Source organism: Aedes albopictus, chromosome 2 (genome assembly GCF_035046485.1).
Source record: "Aedes albopictus strain Foshan chromosome 2, AalbF5, whole genome shotgun sequence".
Lineage (NCBI taxonomy): Eukaryota > Metazoa > Arthropoda > Insecta > Diptera > Culicidae > Aedes > Aedes albopictus.
The window spans coordinates 457,822,702-457,840,461 of NC_085137.1; the positions used below are offsets into that span (position 1 = coordinate 457,822,702).

Below are 17,760 nucleotides of genomic sequence, written 5' to 3' on the forward strand. Positions count from 1 at the left end.
CAGCTGGCACCTGACCCTCTTCTGAGCACCATGGCTCAAACGGACCCGGAATTTGGAATTCGGCGAACCGCAACTCATAATGGACCCCTAATCGGACTGGAAAAGGGACAACAGCCACACATCAGCATAATCGTGCTCATCATTCTACCATGGACAGGGTAGAAGAGTGAAAGGAGCACAAAGGCAACCAGTTGAATAAAGTAGAAAAGAATAGAATACATTTAGGCGCTGTACAAAGTGGAAGTGCAGCATCCAATTGGAATCGCTTGCGTAGTACCCTAGTGGACAAAAAGAGCTGTTAATTAGGTTAAAAACAGACTTGTTAGAATCCCAAAATGGCCGCCACAATGGCCGACTTTAGCACCTACTCACGATTTCGAAAGCACAAATCTCTTCGTAAACAAAACCAGCGCAGCTGAGCTTCTTATTTTAAGCTTATTGCAAGTGAGCAAGAACAGAATAATAAAATGCACTGTTGTTTGAAGCTTCCTTCTCGATATTTGTGCGTCTGCAGTTCTTATGCACTGTTGTAGCGGGATTTCAAGACGTTTGTCCTTAAGTGGTTAAGAATAAAAAAAAATGTGATCATTGTAGCCAGCGCGCTAATTTATTCTCATAGTAGCAAAACAAAAATAAATACAAATGTCTTCATTGTTTGGCATAAGCGCAAACTAAGCATATGTCGTAAAAAAGACCTTCCTTTTTACTGTTAATTTCACGTTTTTTACGCTTCTTTATCTTCCTGGTATTGATTTTCTGACATAATTATCACAGCAAACCACAGCGACAAAAATACTGTGGGGCACTGCCTGCGGTGTTTCTTAAAAATTCCGATCAAATTTTCAAAAAACTTTTCTTTAAAACTTTCCGGAAAATAAATTAAAAATTCTATATTATTTTGCAATTGAATTCCAAATAGAAATTGTTGTGATATTGAAGGTACTCAATCATTGTAGTAAAATGTCACAAAAATGTCATTTCGTTATTTGTTCATTGCATTACCTCTAATGAAACATGTGTAATGTGTATCGACGATGTTGTTATTTTACCATGCCTAACTAGAATTATTGAAAGTTTGTGTTCGCGAGCAAAAAAATGCACTGGAAATGGTAGAACTGGAAAATGTCATAACATTTTTTCCATGACATTTCCATGACAAGGTGATTTATAATTTGACGAAATTCGTTTTAGTTGAGTGGAATTGTGTCAATGCTCTATAAGGAGTTTTCAACGGGTAAAAAAAACGAGGAATTTGTCACAGATCTCTAATAGGGTCTTGTACCATTTGGGCAGGTGTACCTATTTTTGGCACTCGCCGCTATAACTAAGTCAATTTCAAACCGATTGATTTGAAATTTTGTCCCGAGCTAGGCACGTACAGTATCTAACTCTAATAAATCGGTTTGAAATTGACTTAGTTATAGCGACAAATGCCCAAAATAGGTACACCTGCTCAAATGGTACAATACCCTATTTGTTTTTGTCTAAACTATTCCAATCCCTCCCAGAATTTGGTTTTGAATTTCCTCTACAATAATCGGTTGAAATTTGTAATCTACAAATCCACTTAAAACTCTATAAAAGTAATCTTTTGGGTAGATTTCGGGTAGGCGTTTCAATCTTTTCGGGGAACAAAAGCAACTATTCACAGTCGATATTCCTATAAGGCGCTGCCACTTACTTTACACTAACTGCGATTCCTTAGCTGTCTTACACCCAATCTATCTGATTATTGTTGTGCAGTTATGGTCTTCAAGGATTCCTTTAGACAATTACTCATGGGTTCTTAAATGAATTCTTACAGAAATTCCTTTAGAAAATCAAAAATTCTTCGGATTTTTTTTATTATTTTTTTAACTTTATTAACGAGATTTTTAACCCGGGGCTATTTAATCTCGGGACCCACGCTTTACTTCCCTTTCGAAGGAAGAACCCACGCTTAGAAATCGGAAGTTTCTTCCTTTAGAGAAGCAATAAGCAACGGTTTCATCAGAATTTCCATGGAGTTTTTAAGAAGTTCATTCAGAGATTCTTTTAGAAAATCATCCATGAATTTTTTATAATTTTTTTTTCAAATGCTTATCCAGGGATTTTTAAAGAAATTTCCGTCTTTCAGATTTCAGATATATTTTTCTAAGAAATTGTTTAGAAATTTCTTCACAGGTTTCTTTGAAAACTCTTCCATGGATTCCTGCAGAAATTTCTCCAAGGATTCCTCAAGAAAATTTTTTAGAAAATCCGCCAGGGATTCTTTTGGAAATTTCTCCAGAGCGGCTTTCAGCAAGTTTGCCAGAGCTGTCCTTAGAAATTATTATAAGGATTCTTTCATATTTTTCTCTAATCCTTATTAAGAATATCCTGCAGGAATTCTTCAAGAAAATCTTTCAGGGGCGCAATCCTACGGATTCCTTCTACTAGGGATGCTTCGGAAATTTCTGGACACATTTTTTAATCTACCTTTAAATTCCTGTAGAAATTAATCTTGCGAATACTCCACATTTTTTTCCTACGTTAATTTTAGAAAACCTTGAATAGATTTCCTTAGTAGTTTCTCCATAAATTCCTTTAGATAATCCTCCAGGATTTCAATCGAAAATTTCTCCAGAAGTTCTTTTGAATAATCTTCAACGGATTCTTTAACAAACTGCTGCAGCCAGAGATTCTTTCAGAAAATCTTCCAGAGATTCTTGAAGATGTTTTCCAAAGATTCCATCAGAATTTCTTTTAAGAAATTCTTCCAAGAATTTCCTGCAGAAATTTTCCACATTTTTTTTAGAACTTCCACCAAAATGTAAAAAAATCATTCTGGGTTTCTTTCACAAAATCTTTCAGGGATTCTTCAAGAAGATTTTCCAAGGATCCATGTACTGAAAAAATGTTTTATGAATTCTTTCCGGAATTGTTTGAGGATACCTTTAGAAAGTCTTCTAAAGATTCCTTACAGAGAATATTCTATGGATTATACAGAATTTACTTCACCATTTCACTAATTAACTCTTGTAAGGTTAATTGCAAAAAAAAAAAAATCCAACGGTTTCATCAGAAACTACCCTTGGGAGTGGTTTAGATATTCCTCTAAGAACTGCTTCAGTGAATTATCCAAGTTATCCTTTATAATTGGCACGGTAAAGGCTGGGTAGGCCGTGTCGATTTTTGCAAAATTGCGAATACACAATCCCGAATAGTCACAAATGGTTGCAAATGGACCCAAATGAAGCCCTGCAAAATTTAAAAAATCTAAAAAATCGGTAAGCTAGTCCGCAATCGACTTGAAGTTTTATATGGGAATTCTAATTTTTCAGTATGGGGAAATCCAACTTTTCAAACTTTTGAAGAAAAAGGCATTTTAAAGCAACTCTAAAAATCCGCTCCCCCCCTGAAGATTTAGTGCATATATTAGTGAACATTTTGTTAGAAGACAACTTTTTAGTTGCACTTCAGATAAGGGCGTTATTAAATTTCGAAACAACGGACATTTTATTCGCATGATTTCTAACTTCTTTAATTGGCATCACTGCACGTTTTCGTGTTGAAGAGGGTGGTGACAGCCATCTGCGGCGTCACCACCCGCTGCTGGATGGAGACGCAAGTACCTTATAAATATGGGATAGTTGGGATTGTAAATATTATTGCGATATTACTTTATAAACTCTTGGTATCTTCGGCAAAGTTGTTAGCATGGTCAAGAGCTGTCCAGTGATGAACTAAATCATTGGCAAATCCATCGCTAGGCGGCGCTAGTGTGTATACAAACTGCATGCAACGTATATGCGTGTATCTCAAAAACGTGATAATTTAAGTGTGTGGTGTCTTCGACAAAGTTGTTGGCTGGGTCACGGGCTATCCAGTGACGAACCAAGTAAGTAGGAATTCAACCGATAGGTGGCGCTAGTGTGCATACAAACTGGATGCAAAAGTACAAACATATATGTCTGTATCTCAATAACGTGATAATTTAAGTAGGTGGTGTCTTCGACAAATTTGTTGCCTGGGCCACGGACTATGCAGTGACGAACGCAATACAGTCTAGACTCCTACTACACGGTTGGTTCGGGGGTGCAGTAGGAATTCGTGTTGTAGGAATCCCAGAGCTTGTGGGATTTCGCCTAATTGGGGGTGTGAGCGAATATCTCAGGAGTATTACAAGATAGCACCATACTTTCTTTGGCAAAATTGTAGTACTAGAATAGATCTACCACATAATGCGAACTAACATCCAATTAGTTGGCAATTTGGCCGATAGAGGCGCTATGTAGAAGTAGTTGCATATGTCACTCGCCAGTAGAAGCATTCATAAGTTATCACATGCGATATCTCAAGATCTACTTGATTTGGAACAATTCTGTCTTCGACAAAGTTGTTCAGTAGGTCAAGAACAATCTGGTGATTCACCAATTAGTTGGTGATTACGCCGCTAGGTGGCGCTAGCTGTCAAGCGAAGTTTCAAACTTCTCTAGCTCGCGATCCAGAGCAGATAGGAAATGGTCGTCTTCGACAAAGTTCTTCTAGAAGTCAAAAGCTATCTAATAATTCAACAATAAGTTTGTGATTTCGCCGCTAGGTGGCACTAGTTGTCAAGTAAAGTTTCACACTTCTCTATCTCGGGATCCAGAGCAGATAGAAAAGTACCGTTTTGGGCAAAGTTCTTCAGCAAGTCAAGAGCTATCTAATGAATTAACATTTAGTTGGTGATTTCGCCGCTAGGTGACGCTAGTTGTCAAGTATAATTTTAAACTTCTCTGGCTCGCCATCCAGAGCAGATAGAAGAGGGCCGTCTTCGGCAAAGTTCTTCAGGAAGTCAAGAACAATCTAGTGATTCAACAATAAGTTGAGGATTTCGCCGCTAGGTGGCACTAGTTGTCAAGTCAAACTTCAAACTCCGCTATCTCGGGATCCAAAGCAGATAGAAAAGATTCATCTTCGGCAAAGTTTTTCAGCAAGTCAAGAGTTATCTGATGATTAAACATTTAGTTGGTGATTTCGCCGCTAGGTGGCGCTAGTTGTCAAGTATAGTTTCAAACTTCTCTAGCTCGCGATCCAGAGCAGATAGAAGAGTGTCGTCTTCGGCAAAGTTCTTCAGGAAGTCAAGCGCTATCTAGTGAATTGACTATTATTTTGTGATTTCACCGCCAGGAGGCACTAGTTGTCAAGTAAAATTTTAAACTTCTCTGTCTCGGGAACCGGAGTAGATAGAAAAGTGTCGTCTTCGGCAAAGTTCTTCAGGAAGTTAAGAGCATTCTGGCGATAAAAAATAAATTGGTGATTTTGCTGCTAAATGGTGCTAGTTGGCAAAGTTTTAAACGTTTCCATCTCGGAATCCATAGCAGATAGAAAAGAATTATCTTTGGCAAATCTCTTCAGAAAGTATAGACCATAGAACAACCTGGTGATTCAATAATTAGCAGGTAGTTTGCCGCTGCGTGGCAGTATTTGGCTAATAGAATTTTGAACATCTATCTTGGATCCAGACCAGGGTTGACAATCGTCGTTCTCTTCACCGCCACGCAAAGAAAACAAAATAAATCATATTCTCCCGACGAACAATATTGATGAGTAGAAAAAAAAAGAAAAAAAAAAAAAGTCGACCACCAACATTTTTGTCATCCTTTTTGTTCCTTGTAAACGAGCGGCGACCGGCCATGGAAACGCCACCAGGAAGTAACATGTATGAGTTTTTTAGCGTGTATGATAATGTTGCACCGCAATAGTTCAGTTGGTTAATAGTAATCTCAAGTAGCAAGTAGGAAGTACACGTCCAAGTGTCTGCTTTTTTGGTTATTTATGTCCTACACGGAAAATTAAAACTACCCTTAGTTTGGGTCGATTCTACCCTAAAATGAGTATATCAAATTGATTAGTTACCCAAAACTAACTCCTCTCTCCCCCACAGATATTGTCTAAATAAACAGAGATGTGTCTATCCAATGGGGGTCCTTGAGGCCAATAAGCCAATTTTGAGTAAATGTAGATTTACCCAAATTTGGGTTGAATGAAGGGGGTCTTGGGTTGAATTTACCTACTCTTGAGTATATTTTTAGTTGGAGGTAAAGGCAATTTACCTTGCGTGAGTTTAATCAATTCACTCAAATGTTGACTTATTGGGCCGAACTATAGGATTGCGTCAAAAGAATCCAATTTTTGGTAGTTTGGCGGTTCCGTGTACCGCGCGCAGCATTGTTGTACTTTGTCAATACGGATTTCCATAGACATGATTCAGCAAATAGTACACACTTAGAAAAAATCACCGACTTCTGTAATTTTTTACCGAAATCTCAACCGTTAAGTTTTGTTTACCGGAAAAATTCGGTAAATCTGGCAACATTTACCGAACTTTGTGAAAGTTTGACAGATAAACGATAACTTTTTACCGGAATTTTGTAATTTTTTACAGAATTTCGATAAATATTCATTACCGAACGTTCAGCAGTTGAGATTTCGATAAACATTACCGAACGCGATTAGCTGTGAATCTTTCTAAATTCTGAAATAATTTTCAGCATTTTATGGCTGCATTAAATAAGCTGCTGAAATGCACTCCGCCAAAGCAATATGGCTAGTTAATTTTTACCACAAATGCCTAAATTTTCACTCGCAAAATGATAGGTAGACTGAGGTGCGTTGAGAATACGGAGCTGAAATGCGTAATTCACCGATAAATCTGAAACGGCACTCAAATTGACGTTCTCGGTTAGCTTTATTTGCGGTATATTCATGCACACAATTTATTAATTACATGAACGAAACTGTTGATGCATAATAACTGGCTGTGACGAATGTGGTGACTAGCTGACTAGTTGTCGAATCAGTCATATTTTTTAAGTCGACTATAAGTTGTATCTTGGTTCGAATGCATTAATGCCGTTTATATCACGAATAGATGTGCGCTTTTTTGATTGTAATTTAGTCGCTAATAAGACGATTGGTTCAAATGGCATAACTTTCAATATAGTTGCAAACAAATTACAGGAACTTATTAATGTCCAAGTGTGTTGCTTGGGTGTTTGTCTGTGAGCGGAGCCTATGTTGTCGCACAGTAACACACAAATATGAATTTCAATATACAAAAAAGTTTGCATGTGGGATCAAACATCGGACCTCTGAATTGTCAATCCTTCCCAAGTAACACACTTGTCACATAAAAGTTATAGCAGTGCAGGTTTTTGTTGCACTGTGACTTGACTTGCTTCTAACAAATTCTGACTTCTGTTTAACCAGAACCTGCTCTGTCGTACTCGTAAAGCGTGCTACTTGAGATTACTATTAACCAACTGAACTATTGCGGTGCAACCCCAGTAAACATTTTGGTGTGTATAATTTGTGTTATACACATCCATATAAGAACCAACTCACTCGTATAAAATGCACTAAACTGCCATATACGTACTAAAGTGGAGGCCATATAGATACTTCTGACGACTTTTCGCGATTTTGCACAATCAATAATACGATGTCTCAAAATATGTTCGAAACGACTTCCCACGATAATTAATACGATGTGCCAAATTACCGACGAAACGAAAAAAAAAAGATGACATCTATGTAGATTCGAACACGGAACCTCAAGATCCAGAATTCAATACCTTACCCCTGGGCTAACTCATGTTTCACAAAAGGAGAGCGAATTTTGACCAATAAAAACTCAAAACTAACTCGAATCATATGCCTTGATATTTTACAATGAGTGGTGATACGTTGATCTGATTGCAATTTTGCCCAAGTGTTTGCGATTTCATTTTGTGCTATCTAGACCTGATGTGTAATATACATTATGAAGACCTCTTGGATTTACAACTTGTTGCGATTGTGAATTGCACTATGTACAGCTTGTCTTGTTTACATCAAAACAGACTTGCCGCGCCGTCGTCGTCGTCGTCGCGGATAAAATTTCTAGCGAATTTCGGTCGTTTGCAAGTTGAAAGTGTCTTATAATAATACTCAGCATGTAACTCAATCACCGGCAGCAGATAATACAGTCAGCATCTCGGTAGGAAGTGCATTGCAGGTCCGGAACTGGTCAAGGATGTTGCGGCCAATGTCCAAACATAAGTGTGTACACATCCGGCCCAGCGGCAGAAACGACGTGCTGTACCTAAACATCCTTAAGCATCAGGTGGAGATGAACACAGTTTTCGGCTGGTATGTACAATTCTGTGTGCTATTACAATCAAGAGGTATAAAATTTCGCTGTTTTGTGTGGTGACAATAAAGTGAGGAACGACGACGCAGTGGGTATTTCGCGGTAGGTCAAATAAATTGGTACCCATGTGATGCGAGGGTAATAAGTTTGTGGTATGTGAAAGTTAATCATTTTCCTTCACCTTCAGCGATGTGGAAATTAAGCCTTTTATCATTGAATACGTATATAAAGTGTTATTTCATTCTGCATTCTAAAATATAAAACTACTCATTGGATCGCAGTGATGATGCATATCTTGGGTGAGATTATTTACAAAGCCATTACGATTGCATTCGATGCTTCTCTAACTGGATATATGATATGTCACTTTCAACATTTAGTAACGATTTTGGTTTGCCCTATTTACGGCTTGTGCTGTTTTTAAGACTACCAGTCGTAAACTAATCGCAAAGATGATTTATATACAAGTGTGTTCGATATTATAGTTGCAATATTTATCATTTTTTGCGATCCTGATTTCTGACAACTTAAAAAGCGATTTTTTATGTACATCGCTTTACGATATGTGGTTTACTGGGACATTATCATACACGCTAAAAAAACTCATACATGCTACTTCCTGGTGGCGTTTCCATGGCCGGTCGCCGCTCGTTTACAAGGAACAAAAAGGATGACAAAAATGTTGGTGGTCGACTATTTATCATGGAGGTTCATCCTCGGGTTCATCGTGGAACCCTTTTCTGGTAATGAAAATGCTACTCATCAATATTGTTCTGTCGGGAGAATATGATTTATTTTGTTTTCTTTGCGTGGCGGTGAAGAGAACGACGATTGTCAACCCTGGTCTGGATCCAAGATAGATGTTCAAAATTCTATTAGCCAAATACTGCCACGCAGCGGCAAACTACCTACTAATTATTGAATCACCAGGTTGTTCTATGGTCTATACTTTCTGAAGAGATTTGCCAAAGATAACACTTTTCTATCTGCTATGGATTCCGAGATGGAAACATTTAAAACTTTGCCAACTAGCACAACTTAGCAGCAAAATCACCAATTTATTTTTTTATCGCCAGAATGCTCTTAACTTCCTGAAGAACTTTGCCGAAGACGACACTTTTCTATCTGCTCCGGTTCCCGAGACAGATAAGTTTAAAATTTTACTTGACAACTAGCGCCTCCTGGCGGTGAAATCACAAAATAATAGTCAATTCACTAGATAGCGCTTGACTTCCTGAAGAACTTTGCCGAAGACGACACTCTTCTATCTGCTCTGGATCGCGAGCTAGAGAAGTTTGAAACTATACTTGACAACTAGCGCCACCTAGCGGCGAAATCACAAACTTATTGTTGAATCATTAGATAGCTTTTGACTTCTAGAAGAACTTTGTCGAAGACGACCATTTCCTATCTGCTCTGGATCGCGAGCTAGAGAAGTTTGAAACTTCGCTTGACAGCTAGCGCCACCTAGCGGCGTAATCACCAACTAATTGGTGAATCACCAGATTGTTCTTGACCTACTGAACAACTTTGCCGAAGACAGAATTGTTCCAAATCAAGTAGATCTTGAGATATCGCATGTGATAACTTATGAATGCTTCTACTGGCGAGTGAACATATGCAACTACTTCTACATAGCGCCTCTATCGGCCAAATTGCCAACTAATTGGATGTTAGTTCGCATTGTGTGGTAGATCTATTCTAGTACTACAATTTTGCCAAAGAAAGTATGGTGCTATCTTGTAATACTCCTGAGATATTCGCTCACACCCCCAATTAGGCGAAATCCCACAAGCTCTGGGATTCCTACAACACGAATTCCTACTGCACCCCCGAACCAACCGTGTAGTAGGAGTCTAGACTGTATTGCGTTCGTCACTGCATAGTCCGTGGCCCAGGCAACAAATTTGTCGAAGACACCACCTACTTAAATTATCACGTTATTGAGATACAGACATATATGTTTGTACTTTTGCATCCAGTTTGTATGCACACTAGCGCCACCTATCGGTTGAATTCCTACTTACTTGGTTCGTCACTGGATAGCCCGTGACCCAGCCAACAACTTTGTCGAAGACACCACACACTTAAATTATCACGTTTTTGAGATACACGCATATACGTTGCATGCAGTTTGTATACACACTAGCGCCGCCTAGCGATGGATTTGCCAATGATTTAGTTCATCACTGGACAGCTCTTGACCATGCTAACAACTTTGCCGAAGATACCAAGAGTTTATAAAGTAATATCGCAATAATATTTACAATCCCAACTATCCCATATTTATAAGGTACTTGCGTCTCCATCCAGCAGCGGGTGGTGACGCCGCAGATGGCTGTCACCACCCTCTTCAACACGAAAACGTGCAGTGATGCCAATTAAAGAAGTTAGAAATCATGCGAATAAAATGTCCGTTGTTTCGAAATTTAATAACGCCCTTATCTGAAGTGCAACTAAAAAGTTGTCTTCTAACAAAATGTTCACTAATATATGCACTAAATCTTCAGGGGGGGAGCGGATTTTTAGAGTTGCTTTAAAATGCCTTTTTCTTCAAAAGTTTGAAAAGTTGGATTTCCCCATACTGAAAAATTAGAATTCCCATATTAAACTTCAAGTCGATTGCGGACTAGCTTACCGATTTTTTAGATTTTTTAAATTTTGCAGGGCTTCATTTGGGTCCATTTGCGACCATTTGTGACTATTCGGGATTGTGTATTCGCAATTTTGCAATAATCGACACGGCCTACTGGGTATGCTGCGCAATTTAGATCCCATTGTGATCCACTAGCCTCTGCCCAGCATTTCCTATCCCTACCTCCACGCGGTACCGGCCGGAAACTATGAGCAACCTTACACACCAAATTTTTTTCGCTGGAAATCAGCGGAAGCAGCTGGTAAGGATGGTATCGCAGCTGAACTCATCAAGCCCAGAAAAGTTGGCCATCTGTCTGCATCGGCTGATACACAGGATCTGGGAAACCGAACAGCTACCGGAGGAGTGGAAGGAAGGGGTAATCTGCCCCATTCATAAGAAAGGCGACCATTTGGAATGTAAGAACTTCAGGGCGATCACTATTTTGAATGCTGCGTACAAAGTGCTATCCCAGATCATCTTCCGTCGTCTGTCACCTAAAACAAATGAGTTCGTGGGAAGTTATCAAGCCGGCTTCATCGGCGGCCGGTCGACAACGGGCCAGATCTTTTCCGTACGGCAAATCCTCCAGAAATGCCGAGAATACCATGTCCCAACGCACCACCTGTTCATCGACTTCAAAGCGGCATACGACAGTATTGACCGTGCAGAGCTATGGAGAATCATGGACGAAAACGGCTTTCCTGGGAAGCTGACTAGACTGATTAAAGCAACGATGGACGGTGTGCAAAACTAAGGATTTCGGGTGAACTATCTAGTTCATTCGAATCTCGCCGGGGACTGCGACAAGGTGATGGACTCTCATGCCTACTCTTCAACATCGCTCTGGAAGGTGTGATGCGACGAGCCGGGCTCAACAGCCGGGGAACGATTTTCATAAAATCCGGACAATTTGTGTGCTTTGCGGACGACATGGACATTATTGCCAGAACATTTGGAACGGTGGCAGAGCTGTACACCCGCCTGAAACGCGAAGCAGCAAAGGTCGGACTGGTGGTGAATGCCTCAAAAACAAAGTACATGTTGGTAGGCGGAACCGAACACGACCGGATCCGTCTGGGTAGTAATGTTACGATTGACGGGGATACTTCCGAGGTGGTGGAGGAATTCGTCTACCTCGGATCCTTACTGACGGCTGACAACAACGTGAGCCGTGAAATTCGGAGGTGCATCATCAGCGAAAGTCGGGCCTACTACGGGCTCCAGAAGAAACTGCGGTCGAAAAAGATTCACCCCCGCACCAAATGTACCATGTACAAGACGTTAATAAGACCGGTAATCCTCTACGGGCACGAGACATGGACCATGCTTGAGGAGGACCTGCAAGCACTCGGAGTTTTCGAGCGACGCGTGCTAAGGACGATCTTCGGCGGTGTGCAGGAGAACGGTGTGTGGCGGAGAAGAAGAATGAACCACAAGCTCGCTGCACTTTACGGCGAACCCAGCATCCAGAAGGTAGCCAAAGCCGGAAGGATACGGTGGGCAGGGCATGTTGCAAGAATGCCAGACAACAACCCTGCAAAGCTGGTGTTTGCAACTGATCTGGTTGGCACAAGAAGGCGTAGAGCACAGAGAGCACGATGGGTGGACCAGGTGGAGCGTGACTTGGCGAGCATCGGGCGCGACCGAGGATGGAGAGCGGCAGCCACGAACCGTGTATTATGGAGAAATATTGTTGATTCAGTTTTATCTTGAATTTATTTATTTTATTTATTTATTTATTTATTTATTCCCCATCATTCATCTGACAACAGTGTCTACATGAATAAAACTTAAATTAAAATTACATTAACGCATTTGAAATTAACAAACGTTGCTTGAAACAGTTTAAACTAACAGAAAAATCAAACAAATCATACACACGATTGAACAAACAACACATTACACGAATTGGTTCATTCTGACCATAATTGGTGCGTCCTAACTGTAATCTAATAAAATTAGAGCGTCTTAAGCTACGAGATGCTACATTGATATTGATCTTGCAAAGAATGTTAGGTGCATCTATACTACCGACAAGCACTTTTTGCACAAATAATACTCTCTCCAGCTGACGTCGCCTGGCAAGTGTGTCCATTCCGAGAAGTCGGCAGCGATTCTGATATGGGGGCAATTCTAAAGGATCACGCCAGGGAAGAAACCTCAACGCATAACGAATGAACCGAGATTGGACGGCTTCTATTCTCGATATCCAGGTGCCAGTATACGGACTCCATACCACAGCAGCATACTCAAGAACGGATCGCACCAGCGAGTAGTACAACGCACGTAGACAGTATGGATCTCTGAATTCCTTGGAGATCCTGAAGATAAATCCAAGATTCCGATTCGCCTTTGCAATAATCACGGAGTAGTGCTCTCTGAAGGAGAGTTTGGAGTCCAAGTGAACTCCAAGATCCTTTACCACCGAAACTCTTTCCAGCTGTTCACCACCAATGTTGTAACTCCAATTGATTGGATCTTTTTTGTGCGTGAAGGAGATTACCGAGCATTTACTCGTACTGATCGTCAATTCATTGATCCCACACCATTCTGCGAACACGTTGACGAGTCTTTGAAGCTCCCGACAATCCTGAGCCGAGTTCACGATCAGGTAAATTTTCAGATCATCCGCATATAATAGCCGACATCCTCGAGGCAGTACAACACACACATCGTTGAAAAACAAAGAAAAAAGAAGTGGGCCAAGGTTGCTGCCTTGGGGAACACCAGAGGGGTTTGAGATGTATCTGGACTGAGCTGTTCCAATTTTGACACACAGACGACGATCTACCAAATACGATTTAAGCCACTGAACAAAACTCGATGCAGCACCCATCCTTTCCACCTTCGCAAGAAGCAACGCATGGTCAACGCGGTCAAACGCAGCTTTCAAGTCTGTATATATGGTGTCTACTTGAACCCCGTCTTCAATGTTTCGTAAGCAAAACGATGTGAATTCAGTGAGGTTGGTTACCGTTGACCTACCAGCATAAAAACCATGTTGGTCGCATGAGATGTGATTTTTAACTTCGTGGAACAAAATTTTGCTGACAAGAATTTCTAACAGTTTGGAACCGGCACATAGCGATGTGATACCACGATAGTTGGTTACATTTCCGCGGTCACCCTTTTTATGAACAGGAAACAATACTGACTCTTTCCATTCATCCGGGAAAGTCGATTGGGCAATTGATTGATTGCAAATTGAAGTCAGAGGAGCGCAAAGTGCTACAGCACATCTTTTGAGTACGATCGGTGGAATGCCATCAGGCCCTGGCTGACACGAAGACTTCAGTTTATTGATGGCATTGCTGATGTCCGCTTCTGAGAAGACGATGTTTTGCATTCCCAGCACATCCTGTGGAACATTCCTAAGGGCAGCGTTTATGTGCTGCGAAGAGGCATTGTCCTGTTTGAATACGCTCGAGAAATGACATGCAAACAATCTGCATATATCCGCTGGAGACGCAGCCGAGTCGGTATCATATGACATAATCGACGGCAATCCATTCTGCTTACGCTTTTCATTAACAAACGACCAGAAACGCTTGGGGTTGCGCTTCAGCTCCTTTTGCTTTCTCTGCACATACTGTGAATAAAGCAGACGATTGTAGTTTTTGTATACATTACTACAAATCTGAAATTCTCGCTTGGTACTAGGGTTTTTGTTTCTAGAGTAATGTCGCAGAGCTCTAGCTCGCTCAGTTTTCAGGGTTCTCAGTCGATTATTCGACCACGGCGGGTTTTGCATAGTTCGTTGAATGGGGATATGTACGCGGAACAACTCGGTAAGTGTGTGGGTTAAGATTTCCACAGCATTGTTGACATTATCAGCAGTGTGCAGCGGTGTCCAGTCAACTGCTGAGATAGCATGGTTTAACGCAGCGAAATCAGCTTTTCGAAAATCGAAATGTGGAACTACTTCAGATCTAATGAAAGACATTGCTCTTGGGCATTTCAGTGAAGCAGACAGAGCAGGATGATGTTCATCTATCATAACGAGCGGCTCAACAGCTTCTGTGACAATACACTGACAAGAGGCTAGTTCGTTTCCGAAAACAAGGTCTAGCTTCCGACCATAGTTGTTGACAATAGGATTGAGTTGTCTCATATTTAATAGCGACACACCATCAATGAGTGAAGAGCTGGCACCATTGAAGTTTGATTCACAAGGATCAGGATATAAATGACCGCTGCAAGAAGTCTTCCATACGAGGCCAGACTGATTGAAATCGCCAAATAACAAATGCATGTCAGACAAGCCAACGGAGTCACAAACATGGTTTATGCACTCAACGTGTCGTTCGATATAGTTAGGATCAGTAGCGTGTTCAGGTGGAAGATACACTACGCCAATGAAAATGTGGCTAACCCCAGAAGAAATGCGTACCCACAGTTGCTCCAGTCCAATATGCATGGAAAGCTCAACAGCACTAGATCTTAAGTGATTCGAGACAGCAATGAGTACCCCACCGCCGCGTTTTTTGCCTGTGAGGTCGGCATCGCGGTCCTTTCTATATACGGTATACTTATCTCCGAACAACAGCAACGAAGTAAACTGCTCGTTGAGCCAGCTTTCGGTGATCACGATTACATCGTAATCCGAATCAGATGCAGCGAGGAAGAATTCATCCACTTTCGTGCGTAGTCCTCTCACGTTTTGGTAGAAAATATTGAGATTGCAATGAGCATCTCCACTGCTCAGCGTTTTTCGTTGATGGCAGGTAGCGACTTCGTTCCCAAGTTGAACAGTAGAAGGTTCGGGGTTCGATGGATCAGAGAGTACAGGGTGCTCCGCAGCTACACGATCGGTGTGCCGCTCAGCCAGCTTCGACTGACTTGCCAAAAACGACGGTAAGTCAGCAGACAGTCGAGGACCAGTAGGAGTGATTGTCTGCAAGATTGGTGTTTCAATTTGAGACAGTGTAGCAGTCTTCCCTGCTTCGGCAGGACATATACCAGTCTTATATTTACCTGAGAGAACAGGATAATCCACCGAAGACTGGTCATGGTAGTGAACGGCGAGTTTCTCAGTTGGCGATAGCTGGCTTGCCAATAACGGACGGTCAGGGAGCGATGGAGAGTCGGCAGGAGCGATTGTCTGCAATATTGGTTTACTTCTTTGACACAGTGTAGTAGTCTTCCCTGCTTCGGCAGGACATATACCAGTCTTATATTTACCTGGGAGAACAGGATAATCCACCGAAGACTGGTCATGGTAGTGAACGGCGAGTTTCTCAGTTAGCGATAGCTGGCTTGTCAACAACGGCGGTCGGTCAGGGGGCGATGGAGAGTCGGCGGTTGTCTGCAATATTGGTTTTCCTCTTTGACACAGTGTAGTAGTCTCCCCTGCTTCGGCAGGACATATACCAGTCTTATATTTACCTGAGAGAACAGGGTAGTCCACCGAAGACTGGTCACAACTGGTGAGATTCTCAGCGATCGCAGAAGGTACAGTTGATTGCTATATTGAATTTGATGTAATACTAAATAAATGAATGGTAAGCCAGGGCCCGTAGCGCAGTGGCTACTCGTCCCCCGAGAGCGACTGACAACTGACCCTTTTCTGGAAAAGGAACAACAGCCACACATCAACATTCTCGTGCTCATCATTCCACCAAGGACAGGGTGGAAAAGTGAAAGCAGCACGAAGGCAAACCAGTTCGATATAGTAGAATAAGTATTCTTTAGAGAATTTCTTGGCTTTTCAGTCCGGTTGTGAGATCAAAAACACCTTATGTTCTCTTACTCCGACGTTTCGATCCGTATCGGATCTTTATTAAGGAATCGAATTTTTTGTCGTTTTTTCGTCATGTACATTTTTCAATCTTTCAACCGTCATTCGATATTCTAATTTCCCGTCCGTTCAAGGACGACTTGTCGAATCGGGTTTTGGCCGCCAAGAGATCAGGACTTCTGATATAGGGACTAGAGATCAACCCAGGACCAGCGTGGAGTGTCGTCTGATCCTCTCTCTCTCTCTCTCTCTTGGTTCCATGAGGTCGAAGGCTGGCAATTGGATGGGTACTTCGGGGGTCTGGTCGATTGCGCTGATCCGAAGCAATAAACGGAGACTGGAGTAACGGAAGACAAGATCACAGGACAGGTCATCCTTGGTCATGGTTGGAGGTGCGTCGAAACTTGTCGATTTGGACGATGTATACTTGGCAGGCCACGGAATATCTAGTTCCCCAAGCCAGACTGGACTGTGTAGCCATCGAGGGTTATACCAGAGACAAACCAACGTAACACCTTGAACGATTTTCATGGAAATCCATCACCCAGCTCACACTACCATCACCTGGTGGAAAAGTTGCACGAATCACTGTGTTGTGCCATATCGTCAACAGAAGGCGCTAGTGTGAAACGTCAAACGCATAGAAAAACGATGCGCGCGCCTCTGGTTGTGAAAGCCACAACAATGAAAATTTAAAATGATCGTTAAAAGCGTGGTCGATGGATATTTCGCAATTGTTACGTCTGCTTGTCTGTGGTTATACCGTGAGATGTGAGGTTGTCCTTATAATATATTGTGAGGTTGTCCTTATAATATATTGTCCTTTAATGGAACGTGACGGAACTCAAACTGTATATGTGGTGAGTTCCTGGATTTCAGTCACGCGATTTGCCACAAACGTCTTACGATTACAGTATTTTGGTGAGTCAGTCCAGCACGCTCCATAGGTACTCCCATGGCGGAACCTCGACGGAATTAACCTTCCTAATGTATTACATTGGCAACAGCTCGCTGACGTGGTGCACGGTTTGGGTCAAAATATGACCCTAATGCACAAGGAGGGTTAATGGCATGGACCAGGAGTTAAGCGTACAGGTGAGCCGCGCAGAGCTCCAGGGGCTAAATCAATTTTTTGTCGACAGATGCCACCTTAGACTTTGACATGAGTAGCCAAACAGTGCAAGATCCAGGCTTCGAGAGAGTAAGTGTTAACACGATTCTTCACGCGATTTTTACAGAATTGCTTCT

The 17,760-nt window shown here is 41.6% G+C and overlaps 1 protein-coding gene across 4 annotated transcripts in view; it reads left to right on the forward strand.

Annotated features, from left to right (window-relative positions):
• Positions 1–17,760, forward strand: part of LOC109418956 (mediator of RNA polymerase II transcription subunit 15) — a 566,077-nt gene that overhangs the window by 374,884 nt on the left and 173,433 nt on the right. The gene's annotated exons all lie outside the window — the stretch shown is intronic.